The sequence below is a fragment of the Dermacentor andersoni genome, chromosome 10, assembly GCF_023375885.2.
Source record: "Dermacentor andersoni chromosome 10, qqDerAnde1_hic_scaffold, whole genome shotgun sequence".
Taxonomy (NCBI): Eukaryota; Metazoa; Arthropoda; class Arachnida; order Ixodida; family Ixodidae; genus Dermacentor; species Dermacentor andersoni.
This window is the reverse complement of record NC_092823.1, coordinates 131,190,468-131,210,337: the sequence shown is the minus strand read 5'-3', so window position 1 is coordinate 131,210,337 and position 19,870 is coordinate 131,190,468. Positions and strand designations below refer to the sequence as shown.

Sequence of the window (19,870 nt, the reverse complement as noted above, 5' to 3'; positions counted from 1 at the left end):
CAAAATTTCGATGGCAACATGCTTTATTTAAGTGCAAACTAACAGTGGGACTGTAACAGAGAGAGAGAGAGAGAGAGAGAGGGAGAGAGAGAGAGCAAGGACAGGAAAAGCAGGGAGGTCAGTCTAAATGTCACAACGTTTTCTTTTCTTGTGCATCCAGATGCGGCCTATACATATATATATATATATATATATATATATATATATATATATATATATATATATATATATATATATATACACGATAGCTGCCTGATGAACGCAAATATGGATATGGGTGTTTCCCTTCTTATCGTTCATGATCGGCAAGGGCAGGTACTGAGGGGCCGATGGGCGGCGAGCTCTTGGCGGGCACGAAGTCGCCCCAGCAGGCATGTACTGCGTGACGTGAAAACAAATCGGCTTCTATATACTGCGCTGGGTTAGGCATTTGTATAGCGCCCGCATTACCCTCTGGACGCGTATTCTGTGCCCAAGCACTGGGCCAAGCCTTCCAACACACGTGCAGCATACGGTCATTTCGCGGTCCTTTACAAAACGATGAAACAAAATAATTATTTCAATGATGATTTAGCTGTAAATACGAGATAAATGTGCATTAGCATTTCGTTGCACCTCACTGAAGTGCGGGATTCATGATTTGAACCACGTTGACCGCTTTGCAAAGTGTTGTTCAGGAGCTATCTCGACACACGTGCTGCTTCTTCGAGGAGCGAAATGCCATTGACGGTGGTTCGGATCATATATATAGTGATTGGTGAGTATTGGCGCTGGCTAATACTCCCAAGGTTAGTTCTAGTAGTAACACATAAATAACCAAGAAAGTGGATGGGGAAATGTCGCCGCGGTAGCTCAATTGGTTAGAGCATCGCACGCGTAATGCGAAGACGTGGGATCGTTGCCCACCTGCAGCAAATTGTTTTTTCATCCACTTTCATTGTCATAAATTTATAATTTCTTTAATTCAATTTGTAAGTACAATTTCCCGTACATTGCCCTTGGTGTCTTTGTTTGTTGGCTTCTCATGATATGATTAATAAAAAAATTGGGCCCCTCGGTTAACCCCCTTTCTTATCGTTCTTACACACACACACACACACACACACACACACACACACACACACACACACACACACACACACACATATATATATATATATATATATATATATATATATATATATATATATATATATATATATATATATATACGCTTTCCTAAGCGTGTATGTGACGTGTTGGCTACATCGTGAACCCTTCAACAGAGGCATGATACACATCGCGGCACTCCGAATCGAAATAGATATAGACTTGTGCAACTCAGAAATTCTCTCATAGGTCTGCCATTAAAGACAGCCTCTTTGTATCTCTCTCTCATCGCCACCATAGGAGTCGTGGGGATAAACTATCGCAAGTTGGGCAAGTCTGCTTTTGTCCTCGTCCCATTTGCGCATTATAGTTACAACTGATGGCGATCAAGCTTGTTGCAAAAAATACAAATGATGATGGTGATGACGATGATTCGGGTTTAATGGCACAAGGGCCGGAAGTGGGCAAAGAGCGCGAAGGCTATGATAATAGACTGCCGTTGCTGAATACTGATCATCGAGAAGTGGATGAAACACGGCTGTATAGAGGCCTAAACCATCTTCTTTGGAAAGTGCGTAAATATATTCTTAATAAAACTAGACAATGGTACATGATATACACTATGAAGAGGTGATATAGTAATATATGTCGCTACAAGTAGCACTACTGCTTCACCAAGGTCCTTAAGCACAAAGGCCCGGAGGGATGTGCCATACACGTTGCTAATATATCGCAGCATCAGCCTCTCGTGACTGGATGCGCCACGAATATAGTGGACTTATAACGCGCAATAAATTGACATCTTATAAAAATTTTAAAACTGATTTGTGATCAAACATTGGTTCTGCTCCAAGAAACATTATCGGATGAAGGGGAATGTGGCAGCGTATTCTATAGGAAAGGGCTTTTTTCGTTCAGGTTCTGCTTCCCGACACTCCACGAAGACTTTGAGAACGGTCAGCCTCTCACCACACCTACCGCAGAGGGGAAGTTCACTACCAGTCAGCAGGTAAGAATAAGTACCATATGCGTGTCCTATTCTCAGTCGACTGAACATGACGTCAGTTTGTCGCGCTTTTGTTACTGAAGGCCAATTTCTTATGTGAGACTTAATTAAATGAAGTTTATTAGAGGTTTCACGGTCCCAGATAGATTGCCAAAAGTTTCTCAGCATTCTGCGCAAGAAAGGCTTCAAATCTGTGGGAAGGACGGCTGTGGCAATGTTACAGGCTTTCTTTGTTATGGATTTAGCAAGTTCGTCTGCAAGCAGTTGCCCATGCCTCTGTGGCCTGGCACCCAAAATACTATATGGTGGTTTGATGCATAGAGAGTGCACAGACATAAATAAAGGTCACTGAATACTGAATTTTTATGTTTCCGCAATGACACCAAAGCCTTTGCTACGCTCAGAGAGTCTGTAAATGACAGCTTTTTTTTTTGTTTAATGCCATTATTTGTTTTACAGCCGAAAGTAATCCGCAATCTTCTGCCGTAAAGATGCTTCTATCTGCGTGCAGAATATTACATACCGAGAAGGATGGCCCGACTACCGCGTAGGATACGCGATTAGGTGGCTCTGATGCATCGGTATGAAATTCAGGACCGGAGTACTTCAGCAGGAGTTCCAGAAAGTGCATACAGATGTGCACCTCTGCAGCATGCTTTGTAACTTCGACAAAGAACATAAGAATTAATAATAATAACAAGAAAGAATATCAAGAAATAAATGTATAGTACAGTACTATCGCATAAAAACGTTAAAAAGGGGAGCGGAGGAAGCCAGTAAAAAGGCGAAGGCAAGTTGAGTATTGGGGGGTTTCGGCAGGTAGAAAAGGAGGGGATTCTGCATAGATTCAAAGGTGACTTAAAGAACATACTGGCACCATTATTTCCATGAACGATTTGCACCCGTTCGGAGTGGGTCTCATCTTGTCCCCAACAATAATCTAATCTATCTTGCATGCATTTGCTTTATAACGCTGCTCGGCCGGTACTATTGCGTCACGAACGGTATCCGCGTATCAGTGTGACATATCACTCCTGACAGGAAACCCGCGAGCGCAGATCGTTAACCAGTGCAAGTGTGCGCGAGATTGGTGATCATTATTTTGCTGGGAGACAAATCCCAAAGTATGCGAAAATATTTAGGGTGTATTCATGTCCGCAAAGGAGCCGACAGGGAGCCAAACAGAAGTCTAATGATTTTTGCTTCATCCGGTAGGGGGTGCCAGTGCTGATCCAAATGGTGGCGCAACCCACCGCCCCATTCCAAAGGGGATGCTCATAGCATCCATCCATGCATCCATGCGAGAAGAAAGCTTTCTTTCTTTCTTTCTTTCTTTCTTTCTTTCTTTCTTTCTTTCTTTCTTTCTTTCTTTCTTTGTGTGTTGGTGATCCAGAAAAGAAAGGAGTATACAGAGGATAAAATCATGCGAGCAGCAACCGAAATGTCTAGACCTTGTAAGGGCCTTGCACAAGGGTCGCGAGTCGCGGACGAAAGGTCTTGAGCAGCACGGCGTTTCAAAGGGTGGTATGAAAGTTTTGAGTGCATTACGAACCAGAAGTGAGTTAAATGGGACTTAGTCACAACTTTAGTACTTTTGCTTCAACCGGTTAAATTAAGAGGAGTCAGCGAAGAGTCAAAGGTCATAAGTCATTTGGTGTTGCCGAGCCAAAAAAAAGGAGAAGAGTAAATGGGGAGTGAAAGCACGAGAGAGTATTTAGCTGCGCGAAGTCCCGGCTCTACACCGGACGGGCACACGAGTCGTGAATCATGGACGAGCGCGCTCGAGCAGCACGGCGATGTCACCGTGACCCGTACGTGCGCGGAATATCGAACCCGCTTGCGCCATTATGCAAGGGGCGAAGCCCCGCGTTCGGCACGCGTGGCCTTAATGCCGGGGTGGCCTACATATTTGGCTGTCGTCGTGTATTCAGAAGGGACCCTCTTGTTTTTGTTTCTTTTCCCCCTGTGCCCCATTCAATATGCGTAGCCTTTCATTTTGGCTCTCGCGTGAGTCTAGCAGACGTAAATTGAAAGAGAAAGGTGTCTCTTTTTGTTCCTGTCTTCTTTTTATTTCAGCGCCGATGCTCGCTCGCAAAAACTGAGCCGTATTTTTGTAATATTTGCTCCTTTAAGGCCTCGAGCTGCTTCAAGACCCCGACCCCGTCCCCGGGCGTGGGTCACGTACTGATTAATCATCTCCATTTCGGATTCGTTAACGTGCACGTAAATCTGGTTTCGGGATAGTTTTGAAATCTCGCCAAGACTAGGAATGTGGTAGTAGCAGCCGGGTATCGAGCCCTCGACCTCGCGCTCGGCGGCACAACGCCCCAGCCACTGAGAAGTTACAGAATGTGGCACTGTTTTCTTTTTTCTCTCGACATTTCGACAGCGTATATCAGCTGTGTGGCTTATGACTATACACGAGGAAGTAATACCTTTGATGGCAAACTGTAGCAAAAGCTTTGTCGCATGTGTTTTCTTTTTTCAATCGTTTACACTCTTGCTGAACTTACACTGTTTCAGTTTAGGCACCCTTTCGAGTGCCCTTCAGCGAACGAAGTTTCCTTCCAATTGTTCCAGCTTCTATATTCGGGGAAGAGTTTCGGACCTCCCACAAAGGCAACATGTATACTGGCAAATATGGGGCACATTAAAGCACACGTTGAGAGTGCACACACAAGCGAACAAACAAAGTGTAAAAGGTGCTCACGCGACTGCAATATCCCAGAAACCCTCGTGACCAACCAACCTAATAAGATCGAGAACGTGAACCCGTGTAGGAGGCCCATCAAAGCTCACACCAGGACACAAAGTGGTCTTGCGGGAGCAATCTGCACAGTAATGGTGAAACAATCTATATAGTAGCGGTGAAAGGAACATGCAATGCAGCACCACTTTTCTCTGGCCGTTCCCCGCTATTATACCATCTACCCAAGCACGTCTACTGGCAGTGAAACAGCCTTTCTGAATACCTCCCTCAGTCCCTAACTTTATCTAACCTCATCTCATCTGCTATTACAATACGTTTCCTCTACTCGATTGATATGAAATGTGTCGACAATCTTAACTTTATTGACTTGATAATATTGGAAATCTTGGCAACTTTTGTCGTCGTATTTTATCTAGATTAATTTTCTGATAGCCCGACTTCGATCCTTTAGTACTTTAAATGAGTCCCTCCAGTAGCCCTTCGGTTTGTTGCTGACAACACCGTGCTTCGCACAATACACGCTCAGCGAACTTATTGTCTATGACTCAATGCTTATAACTTAGCAATGTAACTTAGCAATGTGTCCATGATGCAACCACTTTTGTTCGATGTAACAAGAAGTATCCAGCACTCCACAACCGGTGGCTCACAGATGCTTTGCTAGCGTGCATGCGCAAGAAAGAGAATATGTACAAGAAAATTAAACGTTGCCCATTTAACTTCAAATTGCAGAAGCGATATGCTTGCTACAAAAATGTGCTAAACAAATTGTTGAAAGATGCCAAAAAGAAGTACTATGAAATTAAAATTAAAGAAGCTGAAGGTATCGCTAAACAGTGGAAGCTCATAAACTCTTTCTTGAACAGAAACTTCCCCAATAAGTGAGATTTCAAGCTCTAGTGGTACGTATCGAAATCTACCATACATCACCAATGAATTTAATAATTTCTTTTCCGATAATAATAAGCCCCTTCCTACCAGTCCTGTAACAACACCCCAGAGACAACCACAATCTTTCTTTTTATATCCTACCATTCCGGATGAAACATACGTCATACAACAACTAAAGCTAACAAGTGCAGGTCTTGATGAAATACAACCAGTGCACCTAAATTATGTTGCTGATATCGTTGATGACCTATTTTCTTATGTAATTAACCTTTTATTTAAATGCGGTGTATTTTCATCTAAACTTAAGAAAGCCAAAATAGTCCCTGCATTTAAAAAAGGTGATAGAGGGTTGATTTCTAACTATCGCCCTATTGCTATATTATCCGCGTTCAGCAAAATTATAGAGAAATGTTTTGAAAAGCGTCTAACTAAGTATCTAACAAAATTTGACATTCTTTGCACCACGCAGTTTGGCTTTCGTGCAGGTTACTCTACTAATCTTGCACTTCTTTCATTCACTGATCGAATTAAGCACCACATTGACGAAGGTAAATATGCAGGAGCAGCGTTTATTGACCTCACCAAAGCGTTTGATTCAGTTCTTCATAATATTTTAATTACTAAATTAAACGCAATCGGTGTTGTAGGACCGGCGCTGGCTTTTGTTCGCGATTATTTAACTAATAGACAACAGGCTGTTAGCATTTCTAATCACCTTTCTAACTTCAAATTAATTGATAGGGGAGTTACTCAGGGGTCTATACTAGGCCCATTACTCTTCACTATCTACATTAATGACTTAACTGCCCATCTTTCGCATTGTGAACCTTATCTTTATGCGGACGACACTACGATTCTAACTGCTGACACCTATATTAATAGCCTAGCTTAGAAGTTAGCTAACTTCTAAGCTGAATACCGATTTGGAAAACATTATTCGCTGGTGTCGTCGCAACTCTTTAGAAATTAACCCTAGTAAAACAGTCTTCATGCTATTTCACCCTACTCAAAAGAAAGTAATAAATATTCCGACCATAGCTATCGATAGTTATCCCATCAAACCTTCTAGTCGTTGTCGTTTTTTGGGAGTTGTCCTCGATTCCAACTTAAAGTACACTACCCATATTACACATATAAAACAAAAAATTGGATATGGTATCCGGATTCTTATATAAGCACGTCCATACTTTAGACTACCAACCTTGCTTTCTCTTTATCATGCATTAATTCCCAGTCACTTCACCTACTGCATTGCGACTTGGGGCAACACATATGGCTCTCATGTTGTTCCTTTATAATACGTCCAGAAACAGGCCATCCGCATTATTACTTTCCAGTCACCCCGATGTAGTGCATATGCTCTTTTGCAAGAGCATCGCATTCTCACAATTCATAAACTATTTCAATTAAACATGGCAATCCTTGTCTATAATTCCCTTCACTCAAACATTCCCCAAATAATCTTTAACACTGAACAACTTGCTAATCATAATAATACTCGATTTGCAATTTATTCTCATATTTACTTAACTTGTGAATGCTGTAATGTAATTTAACATGTTCTGTTTGTTTCATTATGGGTAAACCATTAAATCTCTTTAACATTTCACATTTCACCACATTTCACCATTTCACCAACATTTCATCATATCTGTCCACTTGTTTCCTTGTGTCAGTTATTGTTAGAACACTGCCTCTAGGCTACATTTCACTTCCCATGTTTTGTTTTGTTTTTAAATCAGTACATGATGTAATTCTGTACAGTGTTATGCCATGTTTTCAGTTTACTTGTTTTCTTGCATTAATACATGTTAACAATTCTACCTCTTTGCTGTATTTGCATTAACCTGGTTTGTTTTGTTACTTTTATTTGTTCAAAACGCAAATCTGTGTACTATCATATAATGTTTCGGTTCCTTTGCTGTCATGTGTAATTATTTGTAGACAACTTTAAAACTTTGCTGCGTTTGCCGTAACCTAACTTGTTTTGATCTTTCTAATTAGAACAGGAGGTCCCCCTACAGCCTTGAGCTTTGGGACCTCCTTCTGTATATCTTGTTACTGTGATTTTATTTTCGTGAGTGAATAAATAAGATTCTTCTATTCTATTCTAAACTGTCTGTCTGTCTGATCCGTTCGTATAGCTTGGCAACTCTTAGCATCGTTTCTCGAGTACAGCTCTCGCTTGTGCAGCTGTACAGCTACAGCTTCTGCACAACAGAAGCTGGAGCGGCACACTTTTGACCGTTGAATGTTGGTTTTTAAATTGCCACAGGCAATTTTAAAAAATTGCCTGTGGCGTAAAGCAGCATTCTTCTCCTTGAGCTGGATTATTCGAAGTAGCGGACGTTCCTAGCATGAGAAATCGAAACGTTTATAAACTGATTAACAGAAATTCACTCATTAATTTCTTAATTATTTACATTACGACACATATTGCAATTTACGAAATCTAGCCGGTGAGCTTGCAAGACTCATCTACTTGAATTTAATCTCCAGTAGGACACCAGTTTCGCGACATCATTTCCCAAAGTGTGGAACGGAATACATGGACGTTCCAATTTTCTTTTGCGCTTCAATGCATCAGGAGCGTGTTCTTAAAAAATAAGCGCAACAACGTAGTTTTAAGGGACTTTTCAGGGCGCATATTTCCAAACAGGTGTTATTCTGGAAACTAATTCAAAGTGGACATTCCTTGTAAGCCCGCCGGCTACAATTCGTAAAATGCAATATGTTCAATCGAGTAATTAATTAAGAAGTTAATAAGCGATTAGATGATTATGGGTTTCGATTTATCTTTCAAGTAATTTCCGCCTCTCTGAACAACCCAGCTCAGGCACGAATTACGTTATCTGCACAAACATTTTTTTTTTTCCGTAAAGCTTGGAAATTATATAATGATCAACGCCGTAATACACGTGTCACCTAGCTCTGAGCCGCTTACTCAGGCGGTTTATAACAAACTGGTCCAAGCAGATTGCCAAGGCCGGCCATGCTCGCACGCGGAGAAGCACGAAGCGCACGCATGGATGGATGGATTTTGAGTACCCCCTTTGAAACGCGGCGTGGTAGCTGGCGCCACCTAGCTCGCTATCTTTCTTTTCTTTTTTGCCTTTCTTCTGCGTTCATGGGCGCTGGCAATGTACCAGCACTACCACGTAGCAGCAGCCATTTCAAAAGAGAGTCCGCGCTTCTTCTGCAACAGGCTATCCTCGGCTGCACATTTCTTTCATGTTTTGTTTTTGATCCGCGCATCTATCTTCCTCGGTGCCTTTTGCGCGTTTCTTTATATCTGCCGTTGCAGCCCCCCCCCCCCCGCCCCCTTCCTCACGGGTACGTCGCCTCTTCTTCTTCATGCTTGCGTATAAGGGCAGGTATACGGAGCCCCCCCCAGCCCTCCCCCCCCCCCCCCTCGCCTGGCGAATTCGTCTTCAGTTATAATTGCGCCCGGTCTCGAAAGCAGGAAAGGTCAGCTGCAAAAGGAAGGAACTCGGCGGCTGAACCCTGCATCATAGAAGGGAGCCGGCCCAGCCTTTGGGTCGTTGTATATAGCGAGCACTCGAACCCTGCTGCATGCAGGCCCGAAGGCCGATACCACAGGAAAAACAAAATACAAGACAGAACCCTCGAAGAACAACAAAAACATGAAGATGCAGTTGAAGGGAAGCGAAGCAAAAACAGCAAGAGAAACTCCTCGAGCATGGAACGGGGCAGCTTTTTGGAGTTGTTGCGGAGCCGCGCGATAGCCCCGAGCGGCAGAAATAGCTCCTCCAGCCGACGCGAAGAGCCTGGCTGCCGCAACTACATGCTATACTACAACTACTACCGTATTTATTCGATTCTGTAGGGCGACAGTCTGTTTTCTTTTCCTTAAACGTGAGTTACCAAACTCCTAGGTTGGTTTAGATTCCAGGACTTTGTTAGTAGCTGTCGAAACTGCAGGAATGGCACGCCGCTATCGACATCGCCCAAAGACAATACTGCAGCCATTACATATCCGCGGCAGCAGTCGGACGGTACTGCAGCTTACTGTAACGGCACGCCATTTCGAGCCCGTTCAATGCGTGCAGTGAGGGGACAGTCATTGTTTCTTCAAAGTTCGCTTTCGACATGACGCTGGCAACGAGCAAGCAGTGTCAGTATACAGTATTGCCTACAGTGAGTCGGGACAACTACGTGGCGGGCACTGGACGTTGCCAGTAGACGTCATTTATACTTTCCTTGGCTCTTGCACTTCGCTATCATTTTGGTCGGCTTGCACTAGAAGAATTTCTTTTTATAATTATTTTCTCGTCTAATTTTCTGACCTTCCGCATTCAAGGAGTGCCGTCTTAGATTCGAGGCCAGCCTAGAGTCGAGTAAACACGGTACACACTTTCCGCGCAGGAGTGGATGCAGGGAGTGGGGTGGCTGCAGGGAGGGTTAGACATAATAAATATGGCGGCAGCTTCTTCGGCGCCCAAGTCATAAAATATTCCCCGCAACAAGAAGCGGCGGCTCCCCTGCATGGCCCGCTTCCCCTTCTCCTTGGTTTCTCGGGGCGTGCTCCGAAGCTCGACTAGAAAACCAGACATGGGACGAACCGGCGCCTGTTGCCGCTTCGGCTGCGGCGGGCGCAGCACAACGCGTTATAGCTCGCTCGCATACAGCGAGAGGCACGGAGCGTGTATTCGTGCGTGCGTGCGGGTTAGTGCACGCGGCGCTACGTGTGCGCAGTGTGCGGAGAAGAGTCGTGATTGGAGTTTGCGGGCCGGCGCTTTGCCTGCCTCCGGCGCGCCTGCACGGCCGCGTGCTGTTCAATCCTGCCCACAGCGAGCCAAGTCAGATCACGACTCCTTCTCGCTTCTTTCTTACCTTCTTCTCTTTTTTTTCTTTCTTACGTCGGTGTAACGCGTGGGACCGCTGGCTCCCTCGGTTGCCCTCGGTTCGCTCAGAAAAAGAAGGAAAAAGAAAGAAAGAAAGAAAAAGAAAAGCTCACAACAGACAGAAAACGAACTTCAGTGTAGAGTTAGGGCTGCCTAAACGGGATGGTCGGAAGGTATGTCTGGCTGCTCGAGTTTTAAAATATTTCTTTTAGTTATTTAGTTCTTTTGTTTTAATCGTCACTTTTGTCTTGGGGGAGCAGCTGAAGAGGCAAGTTTTTCTCATTATATTTTTCTTTGCACGTGCATAAATATTACAGGCTGTTGCTTCGTGTCGGCCAATGCAGCGCTCTCAGGACGAAGATCGATCACTCAGACTCTCGAGAGAGGCTCGGCCATATCCTGATTGGTTAATCGTGCCTGCGGAAGTAGCCCGTAAAGAGACGCGGATCTTGGCGTATGAGAAGGGTGTGGCGAAAGTCCTTATATATATCGCGAAAAAGAAGCACATCAATGAAGGCGCCAGAAATGTCACGTGACATTGCGCTGCTATCGTGTTATTTCATTCGTGAAGAATGTATAGATTCGAGGAGTGGACATTATCAGACCCGTCTAAGCTCATTTTCTCACAATACTTGTCAGTAGAGTATATCGTGGTTGCTTGCAATGACGGATACGACACGCATGTTTCACGTCATGTCTCTATAAAGGGTGCTTGGGGGCCATTGCAGCAGTGAAACGGAAGTAAACGGGGAGCAACTGCTAAAGAATCGCTGAATCTGCGAGGTGGTGTTGAGCCTAGCTGTAGAATCCAGTGCTTAGAACTTTCGTGTGGCTGGGATATAGGATGCCCAAATTGACGTGTGCACGCAGTGACAAAGAACGCTGTGGTTCAGAACAAGCTGCATCCGTCCGATGGTTAAGTCAAGAAGCCAACATCTAATGTGTAAGTCGCAAGCAAACGGCAACATGTGGAAACCAGCCATAAAAGTCGAGTTGTTTCTTCCCACATTTGCCACAGGTGTATGACACTGCATGAAGTGATTCATTCACGAGTGTATCTTTGGGACGACAGCGCGCTTGCTGCCGGGCTGCGCCGCTACGGTCGCACTTCTAAATTTAGAGCAATTGGGCCCAACAAATGTCTTTTTTTTATCTCTCCCCGTTCGCGTACAATACCGGCGTTATAGTACACGTATAGAACTAATACGAACGGAGACAGTTCATTAGAATTCAAGGCTGCAGTTTGCTTTGTCTCCAATATCAAGAAAATTGCACTTGACATACTATTAAATGAAAAGTTATGCAGTTATAACCACAGAATTTTTGAACGCGAAAGTGAGTTTTGAACTTACACTTGTGCAGTAGTGTTTTGTTGAACAGCGATTCAGCGTTCCTGGAATCTTTGCTTGAGCACTTGTAGCGATAAGACGTGAGAACCAAGGCGAAGGCGCCACAAGGAATGAGCAGTGAGTTTCCGCTGCTTAAGTCATCGTAACGGAGAGAGAGAGAGAGAGAGGAAGCAAGAAGAGGAGAGGCAGGGACGTTAACCAGACGAGCGTCCGGTTTGCTACCCTACACTGAAGGTAAGGAAAAGGGGGAATGGGAAGAGGAACGGAATTTCTTGAAACGTCGAAGGTGCAGCCAAATAGTATATAAGAAGTCAAGGTAAACGAAAAAAAAAAACGTTTGGTTTGCGATAACTGTTTGCCATATGATATCAATTCTTAAGATTTCGTTGTATATAAACTCCAGCTTCTTCAACAAATTCAAGTTCGGATTCAAGGCTTTTCTCACTATACGAACCATATTTTACCCGCCTGGACGGCTCAATGATATACGACGTCCTGTTGTTCAGCTCGAGTTTGTGCGTTCGAAACCAACAGCAGCAGCCACATTCGGATGGAAACAGAATGCAAAAAAAACGCCCGTGCTGCGATTGAGCTTTGTGCAGATGTTAAAGTGCTTACGTTGATATAAGTTAATCCGGAACCCTCCATGGCTAGTCGCAGTCACCCTGAGTTGACAAGGTGATGATTCGGGTGAGTTCTAGAGGCGAATCCATAGTAGACTGCCAGCGATGAATTACACATAAATCCCAGAAATAAAACGCAGAAATGAAAACATAGTACCTGCTTTGTCATTTTTTTCCCTTCCTCTGATCGCTCTGCAATTTTGCGTAGAAAGTCTGCGGGATCACCTTTGGTTGCTTAGGGTCAATAAACTTCACCCATCAATCGCTAGACTAACAAATCAATAAATCATTCAAACAATCAAACCACTTGTTTTAACTGGGCTCAGAAATGCTGTCCACCGTCGGCTGCGAAAGCTTGTGGTACACCCCTAATTTGCGGAAGATGATTCCTGCGAAGCCTCTACACATAAGCTTGAATACAAAGTTCAAGAATGCAAGCGATTCCTATGCTTCCACCTCGAATAATTCGTCTTTTCGCCTAATTCCAACGCACAGGCAAGTCCCGGTGATATATAGGAAAGAAAACTCGTGCAGTTCGAAAGCGAAAGCATGTCGCTACGGTTAATTTGACCTCCACCGGCGCACCCTGATGCATTAAGTGGTTACTAAGCAGTCCGGACATTTTACCTCGGCTTGTTAATTCTATATTTCGGACAATTCGACCAACACTTGCCGTCCCGCAAAGTATGAATTAATGGGAGTCGACTGTAGTAGCTCTTGCGACCTACATGGCTACCCATTGAATTAGAAACGCCATGCCTTAACAGAGAAGAAATTTGTTATGGAATTCCTGAGATTGACCGTGCATGCTTTCACGAACAAAATGAAAGTGCACACTAAAGCTTAAATTTAGGAAGTCACAGCTATTTCAAAGGACATGCTGGGCATAAAGGTGTTCCAACTGACAAAATGTTCTACGCGAAAGCTGTTATGGACCTCGCATATTCTCACTCCACGCATCTTCGAATCTGAACATTAGCAGTAAACATTATTTGAAAATCAATACGGTGTTGCTTTTCAGATATTTCTCGCGTTTGTACTGTTATCGTGCGAATTACTGCGTTATCACTACAAGGAAGCTATACGCCATGTTGCATGCATAGCGGCAAAGATTTTGGTGACGGAAACTCGTCTAGCAAGTGGGATGAGAAATATTTGGTAACAAAAAAAAAACACAATTAACTATATTTATAACATCAATACATAAACACCTTCTTTTCTTTGTCCCTTAGCCCTGTCGGCCCGTCGGTCCAGGCCGCTGTCCTTCCTTTCTAGTTGGGGAGATTTTAGCTTGTCTTTCCAAGGCTTGTTCTCGCCTCTTTTTCCGAAGATGGTCACCGTCGTTTCTTTTAGAGCGAAGCTCTTAGGTGCCCGTTTCTGCGGCGAGCGTCGGCGTAACCGAGTGGACGAGCAAAGCATGAAAGAGCGAACGCGAAGCACAGCGGGGGATGAAAGACGCGAGGAGGAAAGCGGAGTAGGAGGGTGCAGCGGAACCACGAGGCGGAAAGCGGAGGAGGAGAGTAATGGCGTTTTTCACTGGTCGATTCGGAGCAGGATTTCTTGCTCCGCGGCAACGAATCCGAATTTCACTGGTCGATCTGGAGCGGGTTCGCGCGTTCCACTGGTCGTTTCGGATCAACTCGCTCCGCGCCGGATCGCTCTCACTTGCTCCGCCGCCGAGGCGCGGATTCGGGCGGAAATAGCTCGCGTCACTTCCGTCTTCAAGCGAAATCGGTACGCGGTTGGTACGCACAACATTGTGTTGCTTCGCAAAATGGCTGCGTTCGGTGCTGCTGCAGCGCTCGCGTTTAGCGATGAGTAAAGTCGCGATGAGAGCTCGGACGACAGCGATTACGAAGTGACGCAGGTGCTGTACGAAGCCTTCTATGCACGTTGTCCATGCACAATCCTTGCGGGCGCGACATGGAAATGATGGACTATGCGACTGCCACGGTCAAATTACACACGAGGAACGGCGAGTTTGGTTGCCGTGGAAACGTACAGAACGGAAGTAGGGCATGGTTTTCGCAACCGGTTCGTGCGACGCGTGCGACGTGTTCGCAGACTTCCTGTGTGATCCACCGCGGAGCGTTTTTGCGCTCCGCTGGCCGATTCGGATTTGTGAAACCCGAGCTCTCGCTCGAGGATTTCGGCGGCCGCTACAGATCGACCAGTGAAAAATGCCATAAGGCGAAAACGTGAGAAGAAAAGCGTAATGCGGCGACGATGGCTACGAGATGGCGCCAGAGTAGTGAGCGCCGTCTGGGAAGTTTGTCCGCGGCGGCTGCTGTGAATCGCGCTCACGCCCCACCCACGCTATGCCTCTCACGATCTCTATATTACCGAGGCAGTCGTCCCACACTTCCCTCCGTTTGTGACGTGCCGCACGAGACAGATTGTCCACGCTAGCCAATATATCGCGAAATGAAAACACGTATAGAGCTGCGCTCAAGTTTCGCATTAATGAGTGTCGTAATCGTCAGTGAATTTTTTTAAATATTTTTTTTCTACACGCCGTTTATCTTGCTCTGTACTTTAACAAAACACGTAAATCATAAAATAGAGCACGTCTCGGTCGTTTCTCGCTGTTAACGTCTCTTATGAGCGCTGTGCTTTCACTAGGAGAACGTGTTCGAATATGCACTATCTACCTGAACTTAATTACACAGAAAGCTTTTAGCTTCTGTAATACCTGTGTCATATTAGCGCTGCGTTGCTACTTTTATTTTTCGGTTTATTTCTTTAGGTAGCATGCACTGCTTAATTTTACCGCGGTGTTAGAACAGGACGCGAAATATGAACAACTTTAATAACTTTCGTTTACAAGTTTCCTTGTACAAGCGTTGCTACATATCGCTCCCAAAAATCAACCTATATATTGTGCATCACTTGCATAGCCAAGGGAGGCGGGCTTACCGGGCTTCAGCAACCCTCCCCAGCAACCCATTTTCTTTTGTGGGTTCGCTGTACACAAAACTTGTATCGTTCTCGTGGGAACTGCTTTTTTCTTACATTTGAATTATGGCCGCTTTGTATAAGGCTACTGGGCATTTCGATGAAACTTAATGATTAATCGCAATCATAGGTCAGCATCAAGCTGCGGAGATGAAATATGTGACATGAGAAAGAGAAAAAATTGGCAGTGGCTTAGCTCGGCTATGCCAGGATATATGTCGCGACAGCTAAGGCATAGCATGGTTCGCCTTGGTTAATCTTGATTGCAAGTCCAGGTTAGTCTGGTTGTTTAGCTATGTTGCGGCGTTTAGCCAGTCGTTCGGCGCGCTGTTCGCCTGTTTCCTGGGCGATTCGTCTCCTCTTCATCTCGTTCCGATGTCGATTCCAGGCCTCCTCCTGCTTATCAGAATTGTCGCCGTCCATACTGCCACCTCAACTGTGTTTGCGGCGCACGCGAGCACTCCTTTTCAATCCTCCGAAATGTTATCAGGCATGCGACGCAGTTGGCGAAGCGAGCGGAGGCAAACGCAACGATGAGGAACGCGGTGTGACGTCATGTGCCTCCTCGGAGCACGGGCATGGAGAAATCGCAAGTTCGCGGCCAGTAAATCTTTCGCTTTAAAATGTCTACGAATACGTCATAGCCTGCGTAGCCAAATGTATGCTGTTAGGCACGCATCTATTTCGTATCGCCCGTGAACGCTTTAAAACAACCGCTGTGGCTAAAAAGGCGTGCGTACTTTCGCCAACTTCGTTTGCTAGCTTTATATATGAACAGTGGCCAGCATTTGGAGGCTGAGGCGGCCGCCAAGCAAAGGAGAGTTAAAACGACTACAAGTATTGCGAAAAGGAGGAAAAATGCAAAATCAATTCTTCTTTTTTTCTTCTTTTTCTACGAGCACCTGCATCGGATGATTACCGAGAAAAACGGATGCCCGTTGTCACAGGAGGCGGCGTCAAGGAGCCAATAAAATCAACAAGCTGCGTGCCGAGCCCGACTCGTGGAACACGAGGACCATGGACAGCGACGAGATGCGGTACACAGACACAAAACGTAAACAAAAAAAAACTAATTGAAGAGAAGGAAAAAAGAACTGAATGCATATACGTAGGGGTCGGTGTATTGGGAAACGATTTGGAGAAAAAAAAAGAACGTTTACAACAAAGCGAAACGCCATCATCGTACACATGCCGAACCGGCGAGCCGTGGACAACAACTGTGACGACAAAGCGGGCCAGGCGAACGACGAATGCGTGTGCGGCTGCTTGCGAGCGCGGTGACGATGGCAAGGGTGTGAAGGATGGTGGCGGAGAGGGAGGGAGGGCGCGGTGCGGGGCAAGGTTTCGATCGGGCGCGCCACCTATCGCGTTGTAGGCGAAGCGCGGGCGAGAGCGAGCAGCGGATGGGCTGCAGCGCCGAAACGGCGTTGTCGGTGCCGCACCATGTAATTTGTTCGCGTGCGCGACAGATACGGATCGCCGCTGTAGCTGTCGTACACAGCGCGAAGCACGATCAGTGTATTGCGAGCTGCGAAGGCAGCAACACGAACCGAAAGAAATAGAGAGAAAAAAAGAAAGAACTACAGCTCACCAACCATTCCACTTGTTTTTTTTAAAAGGCCATTGGAGGCGCAGGGCGTCCCCTCGTATATGGATTTCTTTTCCAAGCGGGTTCAATAATTTTTCTTGCTTCTATATGCCTGTTCGAATTGTGCGTTCGGAAAGTGCGTCGTTTGCAAGAACCGTTGTGTCTCCTCATCCTTACCTTTAATGCATTCAAGCCAGCAGCCAGAGTTCACAAGTTTGAGCTTTCCTCGTCGTTCGATTGCACGAACCCGTTTGCTGCCTATCGTATATATGTTTTTCTTGACAAATTTACCTCCCTATTCTTCAAGAAGCTTCGCTGCTTCGGTTGACTGTCTTTCCTTTGGCTTATTGGTTATGACAGGCCCTTTACAGAGGAGAAGATCTTGGGCCCGTGGCCTCGTGAGCCTGCTATGTGCAAGGCTACAAAGGCGCTACTGCGTTTTTTTGGAAATGCACCAGCCTGTATGAAAGCCTGTGACCAACTCAGCGATGGACGCTTGTCTGTGTAACTGTGCAAAGTGCTAACTTCTCTCTTGCGTCTCCTCTTTTCCCCTTTCACAGTGAAGGGTAGCTAACCGTGCTTAGCATGCATGGTTAACCCCCCTACCTTCCCTTACGAGTTCTCTCTTTCTGTCTCTCTCTCTCTCTCTCTCTCTTAAAAATTAAATGAAATTCTGGCGTATTACGTGCCAAAACAATGGTATGATTAGGAGGCACGTAAGGGGGGGTACTATGGGTTAATTTTGACTACCTAGGGTTCTTTAACGTGCACCCAACGCATGGTACACAGGCGTTTCTTCTGTTTCCGCCCCGATCAAAATGCGGCCGTCGTTGCCGGGATTTGATTCCGCGCCCTCTGGCTTAGAAGCGCAACACCAAAGCCATGTTCGAGTCACTTTCGAGTCCAGGCTTTCTTGAATGCAACATGCAGTAGCGTGAAGGGACCAAGACAGCAACAAGAAAACAACCACGACAGGTCGAGCGCTGTCATGTCGTGGTTGTTTTCTTGCCGCTGTCTTCGTCCCTTCGCACTGCATGCGTCAAGTTATATTCATGATGAACCGACTCGCCCAAATTAAGTTGTTGCTACTACAAACTCTCTTGTTTTATTCTGGCCATAAATGTGTTTGCAAGTATTGAGTATATAGTGTCAGACGAGAAGAAGAAAAAAAAGCGATTGGTTAAATCATGCGGTGAATGTACAACTGCAATAAATGGGGACCTCACAATGTTGTAAGCTTTATCCCGTAGCGCGTCTTTATTTAGTGAGAATTGATGTCAGAAATATCGCTTTAACATAGGCCCCACATGACATTCAGTGCGACTGTCTTCGCGCCCCGTGCCTCTCTCAGGTCAGGTTACACACGTGCGACAAGGCCTTCTATTCCTGCATGGTGTATGCGCCGTAAGTAAAGATTACACTGCAGGACTTCAGAAAAAGTCGGACTTGCCATCATCAACGTTCAAGCAACTAATTTTACTTCACTTGTACGAGAAATACAGCGACTGCACACACGTCTATACTGATGGATCAACTACATCAACCAATTCCGGTGGCGCTGTAGTTATACCAACAATGAGAATAACCCAGCGGTTCAAGACTTCCCATGTCACTACGTCTACAGCTGCAGAGCTCGCGGCTCTCTGCGACGCGCTTCATGTGATAAATGCTGAAAGTCCTAGAAAATGGGCAGTCTTATGCGATTCAAGGCCGGCCTTGCAATGTGTGCAGTCGTTTCTCCGATATGGAACTCACGATCAGCTCACGTGCGAAATCGTGGAACTTGTCCATCACTTAAGAGAAAAAAGCCATGATATCTCTTTTCAGTGGATACAAGGTCATTGCGGTATCATAGGCAATGATGACGCCGATAAGGTAGCTCGGACGTCAAACCAAGAAGACCGCTGCGTCACCATTCTTCCCTCAAGGACCGACGCCGCGAGACAACTTGGCATTCTAGCACGCACGATCTCCTTAGGAGAGTGGAATACCGCACATACAAGGCGCACAAGGCTGCACAAACTAAACCTGTCACTTCAACTCAGACCTCCAGCCAGTCTGCACCGACGTGAAGCGTCTCTTCTGTGTCGGTTATGGCTTGGAGTTGCCTTCACGAATGCCTACTCAGCACTAATTAGAATGGCTGATAGTCCTGCATGTGATGTTTGCGGATGCGAGGAGTACATTGACCGCTTATTGTGCCATTGTCCTCAATTTTAAGCACAAAGACAATCTTTGTCCAACACACTGAGGAAATTAGATTAGTGTCCTCTGATTGAACAGACAGTACTAAAGCACTGTCCCGACCGATCATCTGTGCAGAACGCAGTGAAGGCACTTGTGACCTTTCTCAAAACTTCTGGTTTGCGCGAGCGGCTTTAACTTAAGTACTGTCCGTACACGTATCTACACCTTCTCTCTCTTTCCCTTCTCCCTTCCCCCAGCGTAGGGTAGCCAACCAGACTATTGACTGGTTAACATCCCTGCCTTCCTATATTCCTCTCTCTGTCTCTCTCTCTCTCTGGCAGAGGGGTCAAGCAGAATGGTGGAATAACTGTGCTCGAGTTTAAACTGAGTCTGTGTTTCGCTTTAATATATCTTAGGCAGTAAAATGGTGCGTCAAGGTTATTCAACCACAACGGCATTGCTTATAGCAGTACCATCGGAAGAAGGATCTTTGCTATTAGTACGCAAACGCATGTTCCATAGTAGTCCGAAAAGTTATCTAAAAAATAAACGTAGCATGCAAACATGATATCTTCTTTTGAATAGTGATGTTTGTAGTGTTAGTTAA

At 45.4% G+C, this 19,870-nt stretch overlaps 2 long non-coding RNA genes across 3 annotated transcripts in view; one reads left to right on the top strand and one right to left on the bottom strand.

The window, feature by feature from the left end:
* The window catches only part of LOC140213750 (uncharacterized), a 224,240-nt gene that overhangs the window by 92,679 nt on the left and 111,691 nt on the right, over positions 1-19,870 (top strand). Inside the window, exon 2 of one of the 2 annotated variants that reach the window (XR_011890678.1) lies at positions 2,008-2,098. The exons of the other annotated variant lie outside the window; for it this stretch is intronic. This is a non-coding gene — a long non-coding RNA (uncharacterized lncRNA). The remainder of the gene's footprint in view (positions 1-2,007; positions 2,099-19,870) is intronic. 2 annotated transcript variants of the gene reach the window in all.
* The window catches only part of LOC140213749 (uncharacterized), a 67,294-nt gene that overhangs the window by 8,449 nt on the left and 38,975 nt on the right, over positions 1-19,870 (bottom strand). The window lies entirely within an intron of this gene.